The sequence below is a fragment of the Camponotus floridanus genome, unplaced genomic scaffold, assembly GCF_003227725.1.
Source record: "Camponotus floridanus strain SB8 unplaced genomic scaffold, Cflo_v7.5 scaffold16, whole genome shotgun sequence".
NCBI classification, from domain to species: Eukaryota; Metazoa; Arthropoda; class Insecta; order Hymenoptera; family Formicidae; genus Camponotus; species Camponotus floridanus.
In genome coordinates this window covers 2,807,629-2,831,032 of record NW_020229281.1, presented here as the reverse complement: position 1 = coordinate 2,831,032, position 23,404 = coordinate 2,807,629, and the positions used below count along the sequence as shown (strand labels likewise).

Here is a 23,404-nt window from a genome sequence, read left to right as displayed (position 1 = left end):
CTCACGCACTCTTCTCTCGACCGATCATCCGTTGCAGAATCGGGAAGCGAGAGACAAAGGATATTCTTTTTTTTTCTCCGCCAATCGCCAATTTCCTAAGCAATTAGGCTAATTGCGATTCACAAATTATGCTACGTTTCGAAAACACGACAGCGAGCAGGAAAAACCACAGAATTAAAATCGATGTTCTTTTTTATATAAAATTCTTTTATGTAAAATTATTTCTTCTTGAATAAATACATGTAATCCTCATCTTCTTCAAATCCCTTCTAGTACAGTATTTCAACGATTTATTTCGTCGATAAACTTCAACGCGAATTGAACGCCGACATTTCTCGTTTTAATAAGACGATAGATCCGACTTGAGAAATGTCGAACGACTAAGCAAAAAGCGGCTCTTCCGCTAGGATGCTTCGTTTATTTTCCGCGGAAATTCCCTATCCTTGAGGACAGTACTCGATGCGTTTCTTTCATGTTTTTTCTTCGATTTCTGTGGTCAGTCAAGCGAAACGTTATCGGTATCAGCACGATCGAGAAGAGAGATATTTCGTTATTTCAGTCTACAAAACGACTCAACGTAAAAACGTTTACGCGAGAGATTCTATTAAATTGAAATATTTTTGCTGCTTAATCAACACACAGCGGTTACGTAAAAGATCTTCGAGAATTTTATGAAGAAAAGGTAAGAAAAAAATCTAATAAAATCTAAGAAAATCTCAGAATATTTACAAGTTCGTGCATAAACTCGAAAAGTCTCGAAGAGCTTCTAAAGAAAATCTTCTTAGACGTAACTTCTACTAGTATTTGTTAAATAAATTTAATATGTTATGAAAGTCTAGGAAAGTTTAAAATCCTCCGAGATTGCCAAGCGTCTAAATTCATATATCGTGAATGATATTTTGACATTTCGCATCCGGGTTTTCAATCAACTCCGTCGACGTGCACCTTGTCAAATAGCGTCAGCACCGCGAAATCATGGCGATATTTGATTGTAGGACACGTCGTCTCGCTGGCCTTAATGAGAGCGAGTTCGATCGCGTAGAAAAGCCATTGGGACCCGTTCGGATGCCGCATCGCTCGTAAGACCCGTCTCTCTATATTTAGCTACACACGATCGCATATAATCCCCACCCACGTCTCGCTCGTGTTTTACGAGTCCGTACCACATTTTCATTATGTTTACACGCGTCGCAAAATCGTCGCGCGCCGCCTGGAACATCGATCGATGGACGTCGGCAAGTTGGTCGATTCTTAAATGATTACAATAGTTAATAAAAAGAAAGAAACAAAAAGAAATTTCGGAAAAAGAAACTAACAATTTCTTGGAATTTTTTTACGTTATTTTTTTTTTTTTATTCTTTTTATGATCAACATGATTTGGACTTTGGAAATATTTTATCGCGTTGCAATTTTGAATAATTACAGGATAAAATCGTGAAAGAGGCTATTTGATGTAACTTTTCTATCATATTAGCTACGTAATATGTTAGAAAAGTTGGATTCGTTATTCAACATCTAACAAGATCGTTGTTGAGATTTTTGATCCTCGAAAGAAATTCATCGTGAAGATTAATGTTAATAAATGTTTCGAGATTAGATACTAGGTTTATTACATTGTAACAAAATTATAATTAATTGTCTATTTTATATATTGATACAAACTATATTATAATCACGATTTTAATATCGAATTCTCATTCAATTATCCCTATTAACATTCCTATATCACCATCACGAATCATGAATTTACGAGAGAGATATCACGTATCATGAATTTTCATAAAATCTCGAATTATTTTTTTATATATTATTAGTATCTATCATATATTATCAAAATGGGTTCGGTAATCATTGATAATTTATAATTTTCTTATAGATAATTCAACAATCAATCGTAAAATTCTATTACTCTTAATCTTAATAATAGATTCTTTGTGTGGGAAAAAATTATAATATATTTAATTTTTAATGGAGCATATGAAATTTTTTCAAATGATCCACAAAATGTAATAACGTCAAACAGCTTCTCTTATCTCAAGTTTTCCAAAATTATAACGTGATACATGATACAGTATATAGAATATTTTCAGGGATTATATTTAGCATCAGAAGAAACTATGAGGAATAATTAGTCTCTTGGATTCGATAAAAAAATTGTTTTTTTAAATTTTGTTATCCATTTTGTCAGCCAATATAAATATACAGGAAATTCTCATTTGGACAACCGTGATCATAAAGTTATCACAAAATTATCGCTATTTATCTTAAATATTGATTTATCTAATCATATAATTTACTATTATGAAATATATGACAGTTATCACGATCGCGTATGAAATTAACGATAGTGTCGACTTTACATGTGATATTCCCGTAACAAGATCGAATCTCGTTCTATTGTCATTTTGAAGTCACGACTATCATATGTCGTTGTGCACCCGCACAATCTGCACTATCTAATCTCTACATCTTTGCGATGCAGTTATAGGGGTTGCGACTTTTAACTGTGGATTCCGCCAACGTAATAAATCATATCGCACCCTTTTATCTAACATTTAGAAATGTCATTTTTGTACTTTCAAAAGCGACCGATATTACCTAAATAAAATAAAATAATTAATTAAATTCATAATTGTCAAATTAAAATTAAAACAATAAATTAAATAAAAATTAATTATTAATACATGTAATTATTGATAATTAATTTAATTTATTAATATTCAATTTTAATTTATCAATAATAATTTAATTAATTATTATTATCATATTGAAATACAATTTAACTAATAATAATTATTATTATATTATAAATATTGCAAATATGTAAAGCTAATATTAAAGCTTTAATTTATTATTTTTTCATTTACCCAAGAAATTCAAACAATATGTAGAAATTGAAATTGAATTAATAAATTAAATTATTACCCAATATGTGTAAATATTTTATACATTTAAAAATTTAATTTATATATTGTTGTTTTTATCCGAAAGCGATCTGAGCGATATATAGATTATGTCATAATCAATGGGAACTCGGTCAAATACTATGAATCGGAGTTATATATGAATGCTCCAACAACTTGTTACACTTTTCGTCACGCATGCGCACTATTAAAAGTTACTATAATCGTAGTAAATACATATTTTTAAGATTCAACGTTCTATTTAGATTCTATTTTTTTTCGGATGATAATTTATACGGTCACTTAACTAGCCGAGAAAGGGGAAAAAAGGTCTAAAAAAGACAGTCTAAATTAAAAAATATTATCAATCGAATCATTCTCTTTATAATATGTCATAGCATTTCTCTCTTCGTTGCGAGAAAATATTTTATACAGACATAGGTGACTTTGAAACAGTACTTCGATAACGCGATATTGATTAAATGCCATTCTCCGAAAGACTACGTCCGTTGAAGTGCATTCCGGTGGATATCAAGGTCGCGTATGAGTATCGCTTTTCTCTATTTCCAATATTACAAGCACGCACACCCGATGGCTTTACGGAGTAAAACTTATTAAAACACGAGCTAACGCTCTCGCGCAAAATCGGATGTCCATTTTTTAGAAGAATAATATAAAATTTTCGTTTTTAAAGGACATAAGCGTTTCTGCGATATAACATGGCTTAGGATAATCGCGACGCATAAAGAGGAATCGTCGAAACAGTGCCGCTTTAAAGAAGGTTAGCTTGACAAGTGCAGCGAGTGCAGCAGAGTAAAAAGTATTTATTCGAGAAACTGGAGCACGCTATCAGTCGCAAAATGCGCGGATGTTTGCCCTCGTGTGCAGTTACTCAAACAACCGTAATTGATCCTACCTTTAAAGCGTCCCTACCGTGAGCTCGGTGTCGGGGAATCTCGTCTTCCAATCGGAAATCGAACATCGACACACCTATCTAACGTGTCCCTCTCGCCGCGAGGGATCGGAGAGCCGCTATCACTTTACCACTTTCCCGATAAGCGACTATTCCGCTCTGACCGATAACGCGTAACGCAGTGACGTAACAACAACGACGACGACTATGGAGACACTCACCTTCCACCGCCGTGCGGTAGGTCGACCCACTTTTCCCATGAACGCGGACAGCCGAGTCTCGCTTTCTCCCTCACTCTCTCTCTCTCTCTCGCTCTCTTTCTCTCTCGCCTTATCGATCCCACCACTCTTCCTCGAACGTCCCTCCTTTTCAGAAGACGAATCCCCAAGACTCGCTCGTTGAAATTTCGGACGCGATCCAACGTTAATCTAACCGTGCACTCGCGGCGCGATTCACTCGCGTCGAGTCCTCGCTCGAGCCGCTCCTACGCCTTTCGAGGACGAGTCGTCACCCGTCATGACGACGCTCTAGCCCGCCGTTCGTCACGTGATGCACTAGCCTGACCGACACACACGGAGTCACGGTCGTCGCGCAGCTGACGCGACGGGGCCGCCGACACAATGGAACGAACGCGCGAACCGGGAAGCCCGCAACGCACGCGAGTTTTCGCGACGCGCGTATTCCACTCCTCGCGGAAGTGCAGGAGCGCGAAAGGATGAAGAGGACACACGCAAGCGCGCGCTAACCTCTTTCCGACTCGCGCATCGTTACGTCACGTGCGTATTCGCGCTGTTGACTGTCGCGCGTCACTCGAGACGCGCGCACGTGCTCGCATATGTTCGACGAGGAGCCCCGCGGGGGGAGGGGGAGGACCCGCGCGCTGTCAGATGAAATGCGAAGGAGACACATCGGTGTCATTTATGAGGAGCTATGAAAATATTGAGAACGAAAACGCATCTTTTTTTGACCGCGCGGATTTTGTTTCGAAATTTTCTTAAATAGATAAATTTTAAAAGAGAAATATCGAGGAGGAAAAAGAGTGATAGGCGCGACAATTTCAGCTGAAAGGATCGGAGAAATCCAGTCTTATGTGATATTGTCGGCGGTAAATGTTAAAGGACAAAATCACCTGTTGATAGCGATTCTTATCACCATAGATTGTCATCCTCCGCAAAAGTAAATCCGACTTTTTCCTAAAATTTCCCATCTCTTTTCCGTCTACGTAAATTGAATTATCCATTGATATCCAAGAAAAACGACATATTAACAATATAAATAAAATATATCTACAAAAAAGAGAGTAGATGTAGCAACAATCTTGCGAGAGGGACAAATATCTTTTTATTAAGATAGATTTCTTTGGGAATAATTAGTTTTATATTTTTTAAATAAGAGAGAAAGAATATTTTTCTCTAAAAAATTTCAGAGAAATCCTTGAAGATTTTTTTTTGTTTAAATTGACACCGCAACATTATTATATTTAATGAAATTTGTTGTAAATAATAAAGTATTTCGCATCATTAAATCGAATTGTCGAGGTATAATCGATGATTATCTCGTTCCCTTAAAGTCCACAGAAATTATATATAAAACTCATGACAATTATGTTCTGTACTTCGGAACTTTATTATCGCTTACGTAAATCAAATTTTCAAGAAATCCCTGCGAATCGCATAAAACAGAACTTATCCGAATGCAGATAAAATTGATTTAAATAAATATGTAAAAATACATGGTATACTATAAAAGATTCAATATCGCTACATATACATAAGATACTCAATCTTTTGTAGCATAAATTAATAATTAAATAATAAATATTTTACGTTTTTGATCTCTGGAGACGATAAATTATGTTGATTTGACAATTGCACCACTCAAGTCTCCAACAGTTTTCGACGAAGAAAAGAATAAACGAGGTAAGACGTTCTAAAAGAGAATTAATGAAAAATAAGTGTGATATACAATTATAATTTCAATCGCGATAATAATAAACTTTATGAACAACTTTCTTAAAGAAAAAACAATCGGGAAGAAGATAATCTCGGATAAAACTTAATAAAGATATCTGTTCAATTTAAATATCTACAATACACGTTTCCTAAAACACATCGTAAAATGAACAAACATCTATTTCGGAAAATCTACCCTCGTAGAACAAGCAGAGCCCTCGGTCATCCCCCGCGAGTTTCCTCGCAAGTCAATTCTCGACGTATTCGCCGCCGATAAAATCGCGCTCCTGCCAGAATTACCAACCCCGATCTGTCACGAAATAAGGGTGGCGAAGGAGGGTGCGGAGGATCAAGGGATGGCGCGGAAGATCGCGGAGGGATGGTGCTCGATGAATTCGCCTGCGCGAAGCTTTCCACGGTTTGGAGGCTCGCCACAGGATGGCGACGCTTCTTCCAGCGACAGGAAGTCGTGCCTTCGACCCCTGCGCGGGCCAAGGACGAATCGGCCAATCGTGGCGAGTCCGAAGTCCGTGTACTTTCCTCAGGAATTCAAGGGCGGCGCGACCGCCATTTTCGCCGACTCCGATCGGCGACTCGTGTATGATTTTTGACGTTACTCCAGATAACAAGGTGTAATTAACCATACTGATTAATCATATTGTTATATTGCCTACGATTGTATAATTATCTATAATTGTTGGCATGCGACAGCAATGACAGCTAAACAGCTGATTATCTGGGATGCTACAAGACCATCGAGAACCGCGTGCGATTTATTTTTATTTCCATTATTCTTCTCGAAACAAAGGGAAATTTGTAGTGAAAACTTAATGTTGAAGTATAGTCTAAAGATGTAAATGGCAAGTAAATTTATTTCGCAATGATTCATTAACGATAAAGATTGAATTCATTCGCGAATTTCACGTGACAGAAACAGTTTACATTCACACGCAAGTACGCAATTGCCATGCATTTATATATACTCAAATAGAAGCTTTGCTTTTATATTTTCTACTTCTTCACACTTATGAATTCTAGAAGACTACATAATTAATAGAACTTGAGCTTTCTTACATTTTATAAGCAGTAAACGAATAGTTTCTCATTTAAGCCCGGTTGCACCAACGTTATTTTAGCTTTAAGCGAGACTTAAATATATGTCTATCTTTATCTTTCTAAATAAATAAAGACAGACATATATTTAAGTTTCGCTTAAAACTAAAATAATGTTGGTGCAACTGGGTCTTAGAGGGTTAAAAAAGAGCTTTTGGCAAAACATGCAGATTAAATAACTTAAAAACGAAAGCTAATATTGTTTAAGGTATCAAAATAGATATTGTTACATTGAAAATTAAAATCAAAAATATAGGAGAAAAACTTCTATTCGGATACGCGCATCACAATTAAAATAAACAAGCGTACTCGATCGATGCAAGTAAGCGCGTATGAGATTGAATGAGATACGTTGTGTCGAGAAATAACGATATTAATTTGATAATTAAATAAAAATTATAATGAAAAAATATAAATAAATTAATAATAAAAAATTAATAATGAAACGTATTAACGAAACAGATCAGTTCGGGATTTTCCCAAACGCTCGTGCACGATTCGTCGCATCTATTTTCCGAGCATATTTAACGCCCCCCTTGAGCTCCTTATACGGAAGAGACATCGTAAAACTTCAATGAGACGTAACACTCGTTCGACAAGGTTTTATCCGCTTCTCTGCGCTTCTATCAAACTTTCAGCGCCGCTTCTTTATTTATTTTCCCGCGTCTTCGACCCGCCGTTCCGTTTTTCCGAATTTCTCGGGAACATCGATTGCGCTGACACGTGAAATCTCCGGTCCATCCGTCGTCTCAATTATGCAGATCCACCCTGCACCGGCAACGAAAGAAGAAACGATTTACATATCGCGAAAATATGCATGTCACAGAGATGTAAATCGCGCGCTCGGGCAAGCGACGACGTTGCAAAGGCAGGAGGAATCGAAAGGAGATCGCTGATACAAAGGTATATCGAGATAATTGCAAAAGCTGCTCCGCAAGGAAGCTCTCCAATTAGCTCTCCATGAACGCGGAGAAATGACAGATTTAAACAATTCAGCCGAAATCGCGGAACGAACGGGTGGGATTCGACAGAGCGAGAACGAGCGAGATACTTTTAACTGACGCTTTTCCATCGCTTTCTTTATCGAACGGAATGTGTGTGTGTGTGTGTGTGTGTGTGTGTGTGTGTGTGCGCGCGCGCGTGTGTGCGTGTGTGTGTGCACATGTATTTTATCCTTTTACTTTCTTTTCTCGTAACTACAGATAAATTAAATAGAATTAATATATATTAATATATATTAATTCTATTTAATAATAGAATATATATAATGAATATAGAATATATAGAATATATAGAATATATAATAGAATATATATATATTATTATTATATATAGAATATATAATAATAGAATATTAAATAGAATTTAATGGTACAAAGTATATTTAAATTTTTTTATTTATCACACACACATATGAACGAATTATTCTCCTTTTTCTAAGCATAAATTATTAAAAGTAATTAAAATACAAATGATTTGTATAATTAAATCTATAAAGATTCTAAGATGATTCAAAGATAATAAAATTGTAAAAATTCTAAAAATTCCTTGGAGACAATTATAATAATAAAGGACTTTTCTAATTATAGGTAAATTAAGCTGGAGAAATTGAAATAAATTAAATAGTAGAAATAAGATTATAGCTTGCTTTTCTGATAAAAGGAGATTGAAATCCTTCCCATTTTTATCACTCCTCTCATATCGTGTCGGTATCTTAGTCATTTATTAATTATAAATTATATAACATACAGTTACAAGTGATTCAATTTTCCTAACATAGCAATCCTAACATAACAATACCTAACATAGTTCAGAGTGATTCAATTTTCAATACCTAACTTGCGATGCAGATATGAATTATAAATACATAAAATTTGAAACATTAATCATAAAAGTCGACATGTATGGGGATTTGAAAAAACTTTGAGATTTTCGAGCATTTTCGAAGAAATCGGGCTGTTTGAACATTCTTTGATTTTACTGTATTTCATATCATTCTATTCTTTTCAGATTTATCACAAACATTTCTCTCTCTTCTAAAAGCGCAGAAAAGATAGGAATGTATGTGGGAGGAGATCGGACGTATCTTTACGTCCATTTGGTCAACGAACGACAGAATCCATCCATGGCAACGGCATTGACGCATATCTTATGGCGAGAGCGTTCACACATTTTTCAGCCTAACGAATAATTGCTAAAAAACAATATTCGCAGACTAAAAAAATATATGAGGCGCAAGTGGCTGGATCGGGAATCGAACCCGAGTCTTTCGCTTTACGGGCAACTGCTCTAGCCACTGAGCTATCCAGACTTCAGACCTAATACTGCTTTTTAACATAGTGATATGCAACTCTAGAGCGATGTTGGTATCTTATTCAATGAATGCAATGCCGATTGCCATGAAGGGCTGCGTTCGGAAGCATCACGCGAATGTACTAGGATATCATTTTATCCTTGTTTAACATTCGGTGAACAACAAGGATAAAATGATACCATTGGGGGGGGGAGGGGGGGCATTCGGGTGTTTCCGAACGCAGCCAAGGATCCCTGAAAGGTCACTCGCTGACCAAACGAGTGAAGGTATTCGTTTATCTAAAAGCCAGCAATGCAAATATATAACTCGATAACTCAAAAACGTCATTACGTTACAAGCATGGTATCGAAAGCGACATGCTGTCTAGTTTTCTTAGGTTCTCGAAAACATGAAAATTTTTATCTACAAGAGCTTATATAAAATTTTTATCTACAAGAGCTTATATATTAGAGATTTTGTTCTATCGAATTATACAATACAATACAATATTACCAATCTTGATAAAATATTATCTTCAATTTCTTTGTCTCTTAAACACCTAATCTTAATGACTTCGAGCTTCAAAAACTCCCGACTTAGCGAACTTATGAAGCTTCTATACGAATGGAACCGACGAAGGGCAAGTTCGCATCACATGCAAAGTACAGGGCATTTCGAAGAAATAGATGACACCGATCGAAAAGAGACAGTTTTGATATCCTCGCTCTAATCAATTCCAATCGCGATTATCGCGCTTATCATCGATTTTCCGCAGGACGGGGGGGAGGGAGAGGGAGGAGGAGGAGACGACGTTCGATTCCGAATGCGCGGCCCCGCGCATAACGATCGCGACAACACACGAAGCGACATCCGAGGCGCGATGTCATTGTCGTCTTATTATTAGCGCGAGCAAGCGCGGTGGATCTCGGTGGACGCGCAACGGGACACCATGGCTGGCGACATGCGATCCTGTTGCCGCGACGGCTGCCAGCATCGACGGCGTCTGCGTAGCGACAGCTGGGCGTGCCATCTTGCACGTCTGCGTTCGGCTGCCCATGGTACCAGGCGAGCATAACACGAGGCCGGCCCGCGTCTCTCGTTTAGGGCTCGCCAACTGTCTCTCGTCGAGGAGAGGAGAAACGAGGCGAGGCGGCTCACCTCCTCGTTACCAACTGGCATACCGTGCATGCGCGCCAGATACACACGCACACGCTTACGAGAATTCTGAAATCTACATATGTACGTGCGCGATATAATAATCGATAAGTCCCCGATTTTCCTCGCTATAAATTGCGCCAATTATTACTCGTCCTAGCGAATTTACGTAGAATGTCTAAGATCGTGCGTGGAGGGCGTTTCGTGGAAACGAGATGATTTATAGAGACGCCTGATAGAGATGTACGACGTAACGTTGTTAGGGAATACGTCCACCTCCTCTACTCGAGGGGAGAAAGGAAGCGAGGAGCTCGGGGAAGAAAAAAAGGAGCACGCGCGTGCGACCTCCTCGCGGAATCGTTAAAGATCAAACCGGTGCTGCCACGTGGGAGAGAGTCACATTCTCTCTCTACCGTGTACGATAGAAATGAGGAGAGGGCCTGCGTTAGAGCGTGATCGCAGGAACGGCAAGAGGTCGTCGAAAGCGACCGACTGGGACCTACGGATGGCTTATTAAGGTCGCGCGACTCGCTTCGCGAAACCGTCAAGCGAGAAAGAAAGCCGTCTATTAGCATTCAATGTGTCTATTATTGTCGATGAAGGGCTCGAAAATGTGTATAAATAACTTGGAATTTTCTTTTCGAGATTGATAATCAAAATAATAGGAAAAAATGAAATAAAAAGAAAACCTGTCATTATTTGCTTCCAAAGGAAGCTCTAAACCCGGATGATAAAAATTATATAGTCAATTTCTGAATAAACTGTACTATACATATGTCTAAAATATATTCCTTATACTATTACTTGTTTTTCTGAAAAATTAATTAAATTAGAGAGTGCAATCTCGCGATACTAAGATTACGCTCTTGTTAATTTTGCAATCAGTTTTGAAATTCAGTCGATGCGCAGAAATCACTAAATATACACGAACGAGCGATTGAACTCCGAAGCAGAGAGCTTTGCTCCGATATAGGACGTTGTGAAAAATTGACGCGAGGCCGAAAATATTAATCTTTTTCGTTCGCGCGCTGGGAGAGATCCGCTTCGACGGTCGCACTTTGCGAACGTAAAGCGCGAACGTCGTTCGTCCGAGCTGCGCTTTCGCAGCGAAATGGAAAACTAATTCCCGACGACATACTAAAAAAAAAAAAAAAAGAGGCGCATATATCGCGCGGACCGCGATCGATACCCATCGACAAAGAAATTCACGGCGTGCACGACCCATTTCATCGCGAACGAACAAACAAACGGGCGGATGGACGAACGGACGATCGTCGCGCGCATAAATTGCAGTCGCGGAAATTTGCGAGAGGTCGAGAGAGGACAGCCGGAGACGGAGGCGCCTTTTTGCGAGAGAAAAAGAGAGGGCCCGGTTTATGATATTTTTGCGCGACCGCCGACAAGGTTTTCCCCGGTGGCTGCAATTTTATCAAACGTGTCGGCAGCAACGTGTCAGTGACCCCGGAGGTCGGTTGCAGGTAGGAGAACGCGAAACCGCCGCTGCGCGAGTGTAGATATCGATTTGCCATCCGTGTCTGCGTTCGATGCGGAAAAAAAAGGAGCAAGTCGGCCGGCCTCCTGACATTCGCCGATATCGCCCCCGCAGTCTACCGTTTATTCACTCCGACGAATGAGCCACCTCCTCCTCTACGAGAGAGATACCTCCTCGTCGTCCAGCTCGCGCGACTCGCGAACTCGATCGAAGCGAGGATTCGCGCGATATACAGGGTGTCTCGTCTGTCGCGCCGCAAGAATCTATCGCGGACGGACAATGCGCGATGGAAGCGTTACATAAGCGCCTTTATGCAAATGTGATCTCGTGATTGCTGTTTGTAATCGTTGAAACGCGCGGAAGTTTAAGGACGTACGCTCGAATTAGCCGCACAAAAAGGATAAGATTCTACAAGAATCGAAATTAAGTCGAGCGTCGAGGACAACTGCCGAACTTGGAAAGTATAAATTCCGCCCTTTCTTCCTGCAGAAAGTTCGATAGCTATAAAATCCTGCAAACGCGACGTCGGCGCACGGCGCGCAATAACCATAAACCGGAACTCCCGCTTCGTCTCACCCGCTCGAGCCACCATAAGCGCCTCGTTCACCATGTCCAGCGTGAGATAAACCGACTACTGTCGCCGAAATATACTCGCGATTTTTATCGATCGTAAACTCGCGGCGTTTCTCGATGTTATATCTTGCCAAACTCGTGCATATATCATAGAATTGCAGGAGCTGACGGAAAATAAATTTCACTTATTTCTTTATAATTTTTAAACGAAATATAAGCGCATCTATTAATTTATAATTTAGAGATATTTCAGAACTTTTTAAATATTTTTTATACAGCCGAGAGACTCAGAGAAAAATCCTTTCGAGAATCCTGTCGAGGAGCGTAGAGAGAAATGGTCAAATTTAAAGGATTTTGATGAGCTCGCTCTGTCGTAGAATTGCAGGAGCTGACAGGAAACAAATTTTACTTATTTCTTTATAATTTTTAAATAACAAAATATAAGCGTGTCTATTAATCCATAATTTAGAGATATTTGAACTTTTTAAATATTTTTTACAGCCGAGACTCGGAGAAAATTTAGAGAAAAATCCTCTCGAACGTCCTGTCGAGGAGCGTAGGGAGAAAATGGTCAAATTTGAAGGAACTCGATGAGCTCGCTCTGCAAGAACAAAGACGGCCTTGCTAGCTCGTGCGAAACGAGGAAAGTCTTAATGAAGCTTCATGGGAAACGGGAGAGAAAGATCGTCTCTGTCGTTCGCCGGCCGTGACTTGGAGCGTAGCGCGATTGAGATTTCTGCGAGCAGGTGGTCCCCCGTAATAAATCGTATTGTAAGCGAGAGATCCCCCCGGGCAGCCACCTGCGAATCGATATCGACGACTGGTCCAAGACGGCCCCGCATGCAAATTCGGGGAGAGTCACAAGAGAAAAGGCAATTTTAGACTCTTCCTGTCCCTCTTGCTTCTAAACTTCGCGCCCCCTCATCCTCTCTTTCATCTTGCGTCTTATCTTTTTTTCTCCGATCTCCCGGAGTGTCGGTTTCGCGAGCACAAAGAGAACCCCCCTTTCCGGCCGGTTATAGTGTCACCACCGTGTTTCAATGTTTCCGAGAAACATTTTTTCCTCTTAATTTGTTGATGGATTAAAAAACCTTGTCAGTTTGCTTTTAGCTAAATACGATCGTTTAATTCCTTCCTTCTTTTCAAGTTTATTTATCTTATATGAAAATCGTATAAACGCTATTTTTGATCGCCAAGTATGACATATAAATAAGCAAGTAGGAAAACTAGACTTTTCTCTCTCTCGAATCACGCTTATATTTATTTGATCACGATAAACGTATACAGCTTTACATATATCTACATATTATTGGCGTAAATCACAGATATAATTGCACATTCGCGCATCTTTAATATTGACAGTAATTACCACAATACTTGTGAAAATAATATTTCATTAATTTATTCATAATTGTGCATTGATAATCCCCGAGGCGTTACGAGAATTAAAATGTACATTTGCTTGTAACAGAATTAATTGTAAACCCGACATACGAGAAACGCGCACACACACACACACACACACACACACACACACACACACACACACACATATATATATATATATATATATATATATATATATCGAAAACATGATATAATATTTATTTGCCGCGATAATAGCGATAAAAATGACTGATAAATCTCTCGAAATCGATAACTCGACGACTTGCAAAGAGATTTTTTAGCATTGTTTATGCAATATCACAGAAATTTTTAATGATAAGTAGTACCATTAGATTATTGTGATAACTTGATTCGCCAACAGAGAGATATTCCCGAAAAAAGAAATATCAGAATCGTAAATTTCTGTCAATTTACTCGCCTTTACTCGTTCAATCCAAATATTACAATTAAATTTCCATATTTAATCAATTCAAATTATAAAAGCTGTTATATTAACGTGATTCAATATGATTTTCTTAAAAGGTATATTCATAGATAAATTTATCTGAAAGATATTTTATAGAAGTCAAATATCAAAAATTGACAATTGAAAAGATGGAAGGAAAAAATATGTCTTTAAAAATATTTATATTATTTATTTTTTTAATATAAGTAAGAAGACATATTATTCTCTTTTAAGCTTAATAAAAATTTATATAATTCAATAATGAATTGCTATGTCTTCTCATGTCTTTAAAAAGAAGCACTCTCTGGTTAAATTTTTATGAGTATACATTTTTCTTTCAAATTTTCAAGTAAAAGTTAAAATCCGCGAAAATGAATTTAATAAAAAATTTAATAATAAATCAATATTTTGATATTTTTCCTCCATTAATTACAATAAAAAAAACCTGAGGCACAAAGTCATCATTTATACAATTGTTAGAGACTAAAAATTTTTAGAGACTAGAAGGATTAAAAGAATGACACAGTCATTTTAGAGTTTTTATAAAAATATAAAATATATATATATATATATATATATATATATTTATATATAATTATTCATTTATATTATTATTATTATTATTACGTAATGATATATAAATAAATTATTATTTCCATAATAAATAATAAATAAATTATACATTGCTCACCCCTTGATTGCAGATCCGATCCTCTCCGATTCTTCCATTTCTTCCTTATTCATCCTTTGTTGTTCCTTCCCGACACTCGCGAAAATACGATTAATTACAATCGCGCAAACTTAAAATATGATGACCACGCGATACTTTTGCACAGTATTCCGTATGTTATCGTACACGACGGGAACTTTTATATATTGTAATGAGAAAACGACACAGAAATTATAGTCATTTGAAATTACAATTCGATTAGTGCCCGAAAATCAACTTCATGCACTGCTAATTACACATCTGTTACTGACACTGACACTACACTGATATCGCACTGACATCACATATTATGCATATATAACGAGATAAGAGCGGTAACCTTTTCGAACTATTAATTTAATTTATCCACTCTTGTAAAATCACTTGCTCGAAAGTTCAATGATGTCAATCTTTCGCGATGCTCATTCTCTCTTTATGCTCAGCAGTTACTATCGCCGAAATAAATAGAAATTGACAATTTGAAGAGAATTAGTAATAATGTGAATATGTATGATTTTATTCGTTTAATATGCATGAACGCAAATTTAATATATATTGTATTTAAAGAATAAAAAGAGAGAAAAAATGTATACACATTGTAATATACATTTTTTGATAAATAACTGTCACTGTAGCATTCGTACATATCGTTCGTCGCAAGAATTAATCAATCGCGTAAGCTGATCATCGCCGATTACAATAATTACAGCGAGTGATTGCGTTCAATGTCTCTCGATTGTTACCGCGATAGCGTCTCGAAAAATACTACGCCGATAGAGCGTCTTTCACCGCTACTCGAGTCTCGCTGAATGACAAGGTGACCTCGTGTACGCGCTGTATAGAAACGAGTGTCGAGTACCGCGTGATAGTTATTTTGTTATCGCCAAAAGATATTTAACGTATTATTACGCATATTACGAATATTATAAATATTTGTCATATTCGGTATTCCTGCATCAAAATTAATTAATTAGAAATAAAGAGTTAATGTAGCTTTCTTCCAAGGAAAAAAATTAAAGAATTGAGAAATTATTGAATTTTTTCCTCTTTCTCTCTCTTTCTCTCTTTCTCTCTCTCTTTGTCTTTTAAATATCATTTCAATAATAAAATAAATTTAATACTTGGAGATGTATTGCTACAAAAAGTCAAAATTTTGCTCTTATTTTTAATTTTAATTTTTTATGAATTTTGGATGATTTTGATAAGTTTTATTTATATAAAAACTGTATTAAAATTTTACTTTGTATCTCAAATAAGTAGTAAACGAATAATTTCCTACTTAGAACTTTAAAAAATGAACTTTAGTCAAAGCTGTAAATTAAATATTTTCTAAATAAAATGACTGACTTTTAAATATCAAAAAAGTAAATGTTAGATTAAATATTAGATGTAAATATCAATGCCGTGCAATTCAAAATATGCTTAAATTCCGGGATAGCTCAAAATCCATTTCGAAGTAAATGAATCGCGCATTTTCGACCTGCGCATTCGCGAAAATAACGAGTCGAAAGTCGAGACGAACGAGCGTTCTCGCGGTCGATATTAAGCCGCGCGAGGCCCGTGCGGCCCAAAGGGACGAGCGACGACGGCGGCGGAAAAGGAAAGAAAGAAAAAAAGAAAAAAAAAGGAAAGTCCCGCGCGGTGGCAGCCGGTCCGGCGAGTTTTTGACCGTCTGGCGCTAACTGTCGGCCCCCGGTATCCACCTTCGCAGGTACCACAGTGCCATCCCACACGTCGTCGTCCCACTCCAACCGAGAGCGGGCCCTTTTCACGGATCCTTCCGTCCGTCCCCTCACCCCCGTTTTATCCTCGACCGGACATGCAGGACGCCCACGATTCGCAATCACGAGGCCCCCGGTGTGATTTACGACGCTCGCGTGCGCGCATCCGCGAACTTTGGAATGATCTAATCGAATTCCGCAAATCGTAATTTTTCGATTAAGATCAGTGGTTGAAAAAAATGAATGCTATTTTTTGTAGAATTTCGTAGAAAAATCTGTTGTTATGAGAAAAGAATGACAGAGACAGAGAAAATAAAATATTTAATTATTAAAATATTTAATTATTCATAAGAATTGAATAGTAATATAATTAGTTAATATAAAATTTGTGTGGAAATATTTATATTCCAATTTATTTAGTATCATTAAAAAATTTAAACATATATAAATATTTTATTTATAATAATACATTTATATATGTACACATGTACACATAAATGTTTTATTGTTATATTAATTAATTTTATTGTTATATTAATTACAATATAGAATATTTATATGTATATATTTTTAATGTAATATATTTAAATTTTAATCTGAAATTATTAAAAACTTCATTGTTAAATATACATATATATACATGATTAATAATTCATATGAACATGTATGGAAAAAAGATAAAAATTTAAAATATTATAAATATATAATATATATTCAAATTTTTCGCTCTTCGCTTTTTCACGTAAACGATCCGTATCGTAAATTTATTCGCTCGATCGGAGAAATACTCGGAGCTTTGGCGGTTTCCAGCTGCTCGATAAATCAGATATGCTCGATATGCGCTGGGTAATGTTAACGCGCGAGAAATGTATGAATCTCGTATTGCGGCTGTCCGGAGGGTGAGGACATGCGGATTTACATGTCATACGCGTACGCGTGTTTCCCGTTTAACAGAATTTAGCGCGCTAAACCGTGTGATTCCGGATCCCTCGCAAAATAAATCTCGGTTATTTCGGTCCCACAGCGCATCGTTGCCTGCCTTCCCGGTCTCATCGTCGCTTCTGCGGGAGGGAGACTCGCGTAAATTCCCTCGTTAACCCCCTTCTTAATTGTGATTAGCGACTAACCAATTTCCGGATCAGACGGACGATTAAACGACGAAACGACCGTTGTAAACGACGTTTTTATGGATCTTTTATCGATGTGTAAATATCTTAGACGCCATCAGGAATTCGTCTTCGGAAAATATTGTCGTATCATGACTTAGCAATCTTAGATTCTAATGAAATCATGATACAATATCTATATCGTATCATTATATTTGATAAGTTTAGTATGTCTACTGCTACCTAAACACAATATATAATTACACAGTTTGAAGTAAAGAAATAAATATTGTGTATGATGGAAATAAAGAGCACCGTCCAGTGTATTAATCTCGCGAATTAATTCCAGATAGAATTCTCCCCAAAACACGATCCGAGAATGCGAAATGTAAATTGCAATCCGGGAATCAACCAGTAAAACGATTAAGAATGACCGACGAAAGAGAGGAATATATTCTATCGTGTAATTCAGATAAAGGAAGAAGGTAAAGGCAATTTCGTATGTGTGCTCGTTGCGGCGAGCCAAATTGCGCGGTTTACTGGCGAACACGCGCGGAATTCCGGATGAAATTCAGGATCGCAGAAAGAAAAAGGACGACATTCGTACTACCGTTTACTGGTCACCGCGATGCAGTTTCTACTTGTGGCACGAGCAAACCTTTCCGCGAACTTTGATAAGAAACTTACATCGCGAACTTACATCTTTGGAAAAAAAATAAAACAATTACAAATCGTGTTTCTCAAAGCGTAGTGTATCGGATACTTTAATTTGCCTCGCATTAAACTTGCAAATGACACAAATGTAATATGACAATCTTTTTTAAAAATATTCAATTTTATATTTTAATTTAATAATAAATTTTGTGCAGCGCGTGTCATATAATTGTTATATATATAATTATATATAATATATAACATATATAATATATATGCAAATATTATAATATATATAATAACAAATTTTATAAATTATTATAATATATGGATAATAATATTAATATATTTATTAATATATTAATTTTTTTCTGTAGATAATTTCTATACCGAATATCATACACCCGAATATAAATACATACACACACATCGTTATTTTAGCTTTTTTAAATCATATTGTTTATTTTTATCAGATTATTATGATTGTTATGTATCCAACAATTTCGTTGCAACTGATAAGCATCCTAGTTTGTTCATGAGCTCATTGTCATTCATTTCTTACAACCCTCATTGCGCGTCACCCCTGTATGTGTTGTACGTCATTGGATTTTACGGCGGTCTAAGGATAGTCCGACAAGCGAGACGGGAAGGAGCAGGGAGGGATGCTCGACTTAGTGTTTATCGACTGAGTCGTTTGGCGCCGGCGCTTATCCCAACCCCATTTTAGCCTCCTGCACCCTTACATCTCGATGTCTCGATACCGTCGTCGTCTATCGCGCTCAAAGTGGCCGTGCACACGAACGCGTGTCGCGTAAATGCCGCTTTACAATAGTCAAGGGGTGGGAACATACATACATAGCTTTTTTATTTAATTTTAAAACGATAGTAAACGGATTATAGGTTTTTAAGGACAAAATTGTTACATCGAAGTTGTATAATTATTGTTTTAAAATTAAATAAAAAACTTTTCTGTTTTATACAATTTTGACGCCTTTTTATATTACAGAGTTTGACGATATAGAAAATTGGAAGAAAATTAAATCGATTAATGATATCCGAAGAGACCGAATCAAATAAAAATATCGCCCGCCGCATTTTTATCCTCGTACATTTTTCATACTCTTCTTCGGATTGTTTTCAGAGACGATTTGCATCTAACAAAGCTACTTTTTTCTCATCGCCTTCCTCTTCCTCCTCCTCAGGTCTCCCCAACGAGACACGTAAATGTCGAAAACTTAAAGGACGATCCTCGCAGGATCGAGATGATAGAAGAAAGATGAAAGAAAAGAAGACACACATACATTTGTGATATATTTGTGACATAAATGTTTAAAAAACTGTTCACGTCCTATTTGATGGATTAATTGATGAATAGACAGACTATTTTTGAAAATGTATTTTTTTTTAAAAAGGAAATAAGGAAGTTCGAGGCACTCGCTTAAAGTTACGCCATTGAGTCTGGAGAGCAGCTGGATGCAGGAGACTCATTAAAACCTCGCGCCGTGTCAAGCACCGTGGTTTTCCCTCGGAAAAAAGGGAGAAGTTTCAGGTTGAGAAGTTGAAAGAGAGTTGTGTGTCGCTGATAGATCTCGCTGGTAAAGCTCTCAAACGCGCCATGAAAAACACTCACGCGACACGTGTGATTCCACACTAATCCTATGACATTCATCACGCCGTGTTTCTAATATAAATACATGGGCTTTTACTTTCTCGTACATATTTCACATTTCATTTTAACGAATCAAACATAAACATGATAAATATGAAAATACGTCAAATTCTTCTCTCTCAAAAAGAGCGTAATATTTTGAAAAAAAAGTTTCTTCGAGATTATATATTGAATTATATATTACAATTTGAAAGTTTGTTATAGATGTATTTAATTGTAACAAGTAGTTCTTTTGTATAATATCTTAATTTACGTAAGAAACTAACATTTTGTTTATAAAACGAAGAAAATGACAGTCAAGTATCAACAATCAACATGCTTCAAATATAATATTTTCTTATTTATTTTCATTTTGTAAAAGAATAATAATATGTTTGCTAATAAAAATCGTAATAAGATCATAAGATCATAATATATTAAAGCATGTATATATTAAGGCATTAAATATGTTGCATATATATAATTTCTACAATTGTAAAAAAATTAGGCACTTCTTGATTGGCCGCAAAGTTGTCAAAAGATTATTTCGTTTAATTAAAAATTCAATGTACATTAATGTTATATTATTTTATTGATATATTACTTTTACGGACAAGAGCGACATTTGTTCAGAGTATAAGCGATGTAAAATCTATCTGATAATGCTGTGATGATTTTCCACGTACACGTGGTTGCTAAAAGGGTGAAATCACGCGTTCACAGCCATCTTCATGCGCCATTGATTATGATAATCATCCCGTTCGCGACTGCTCGTTAGCAGCTCGTTAACCTTACTCGCCAAAGAACCCTTAATTATTGCGATCCGAATCACGGGGAAATAACGAAGGCTCGACCGCCCGCGATGGCTGAACATCCTCAAATATTTCGTCGATGAGACTCTTGCAATCCTCTAAAATTTTCCCTCTACTGTGTTTGTTTATTTATATGATTCCTTGATTTAATAAGCGACACTATACAAGACGTTAAAAGTAATTTATTAGTGAAACTAGTTGAAATGAATATATCGTAAACAAACCGCCTATATTAAATGTGCTATTTATGTTTAAAAAGATAAAAATACTTTATTTGTAGCTATTATTAAGACAAATTCTAAGGGTTACAAATTAAGAGAAATAAATTTAATACACAAAATATATAGCTTCCCTTTAAATTCACATGATAGATTTCTCTTAAGTATTAGAAGTTTGGACAATATATTTAATTTTGAAAGATATAAAACTTTTCTAACACATCGCACAACATAACTAGTATAATTAGTTAAAGAATAATCTATTCTTACAATCTTTGCTTTAAATTTATCGAAATTAAGCAATGGAATATCTTTAAAGTTAAAGAACATTAAAAAATGATCATTCTTTTCCTCGGCTCGAATTATATTAAATTGTCAAATATATCGAATTCGGTCAGTCGCATCGAGTAATATAAAATTGAAACGAACTGCGCCGGATGCAAATGGAAACTCTCGCACAGTCGAACAAAACAAAACAAAAATATCGTCGTCTTTCTTTCCGATTAACTCGAAACGCATTCTCGAAGCGGTAGCGGATAGAGGAGACGGATGCGTGCCTCAACATGCAAGAGAAACGATTCGCCTCTCGACCGTATTAATAACTTTACACGCGGCTGAGCAATATCGATCCGGAAGCCTCCCCTCCTCCCTTCCCTCGAAGGTCGTCCTGGCGCAGGATAACAGGTGCTTCTCGCCCCTCCCTCTCTCTCTCCTTCCCTCCTTCTCTCCCTTTCAACAAACTTACGCTTACACATATAAATATACACACGTACACACACACACAGACGCACTGCCGAATCGACCATCGAAAATTCAACCAGTTTTCGGCTTTGGAACAGTTTCGAACCGGCTGTTCGCGCTACCACGTGCCAATATTTACCAGGATACCACGAGAGTGGATTTCCGCTCTTGTACGGGGGGGGGGAGGGGGATCGTGGTCAGAAATCGGAGATGCGGCGCGAGAAGAATAGACTCTCTGCGAGGGCGCGACGCGGCGAAGAGGGGGCGAGGAGGGGGACGAGGAGGGAAAAGAGAGAGCACGCTGGTTAGCAGGATAAGCGAACCGGAAGAGCGTTACGCTTGGCGAAGATCGCAAAGGACAATGGAACCCTCGGCGAAGGATCAGAGGAGCAGGACGCCGGGCTGGTACGCTGAAACTAACGCGGCGCTTTCGTGCGCGTTGCTGATTGGAGGAACGGGGGGGTGGCCCCGGGGATCGCTCGTCGTATGATACGTCGACCTTAGGTCGACCGACTTTTAATTAATTCCGCGGGAGCCTCGGGGCCAGGGGGCGGTCGTCGAAATCGAATTACGAGGTCTCTCTTACGCGGCACGCGATTGTCGTTTCGCGTCGCGTTGAAAATATATTCCGATATTCTGAAACGGCTGAAGAATTCAACGGTCGGCTGGTGATCGATATCCGATAGAGAGAAAGAGAGAAAGAAAGAGAGCCATATGCACACATATAAATCGAGACGTTCTTTATCAATAAAATAGGATTTTAAGGAAAAGTCAGATATTTTTACATGCATGGCCAGATAGATTTCTAGTTTTCGTACTAGATTTTACTTTAGAGAGAGCACTGAGCTTTCTTATACTGAATATTTTCAATATTTTTTTCTTTACAAATAATATATATTTTAACAATGTATGGTTTTCCTACATTTGATATCAATATTTTGAGAGATATATGAAAAATTAGAATTGCAAACATACATGTAAGAAAAAAAAAGATGTAAATATAAAAAATTAGAAAAATCTACATAAATAATGCATAAGTAAAGTACAAATCAAGTGCCGATTAATCGAATCAATTTTTATCGCATTGCAAACATTTATTTCGATACTTTTCAAAATGTGCCGTAAGAATTTCTCATTTAAATAAATATAATATATACCATCTATCTCTTTTAATTCGAATCATTCTAAAATATCATTAAGCTAATTATCTTTCGCCCGGATCGACAAAGGAAATGCGTCTGTCATTGATAGATATGCATTTGACATAATCATTCCATCATTCTGAAAATGCGTATAAGTATACCCTAATAGGTACCCGAGCAGCAGAGACTCCCCTTCCCCCGATTCGTGCTACAACGCAGCATGCGATCCCCTCGCTCCTTATTCTAATGAATCCGGTTAGCCTTAAATATGGTCGGGAGTCTCCCCTTTTATTGGTTCCTGGATCGGAGGGATCCCCGGGGCCCGAAGTCACGCGATACCGGCCCCCGCGACACCGGCACCACACGGATGTTGCCCTCGCATACGAGGGCGGAAAAGGGGAGTTCGC

At 37.2% G+C, this 23,404-nt stretch overlaps 1 protein-coding gene and 1 non-coding gene across 5 annotated transcripts in view; both read right to left on the bottom strand.

The window, feature by feature from the left end:
- Window positions 1–23,404, bottom strand: part of LOC105255950 (ras-related protein Rab-37) — a 146,503-nt gene that overhangs the window by 71,984 nt on the left and 51,115 nt on the right. The window contains exon 1 of one of the 4 annotated variants that reach the window (XM_011265525.3): window positions 14,938–15,384. The exons of 1 other annotated variant lie outside the window; for it this stretch is intronic. The gene's annotated coding sequence lies outside the window, so the exon portion shown is untranslated. 2 more of the 4 variants (XM_011265522.3, XM_011265523.3) reach the window with 2 other exon arrangements.
- Trnay-gua lies at window positions 9,121–9,192 on the bottom strand. The gene has a single exon. It is a non-coding gene; the product is annotated as a tRNA-Tyr (tRNA).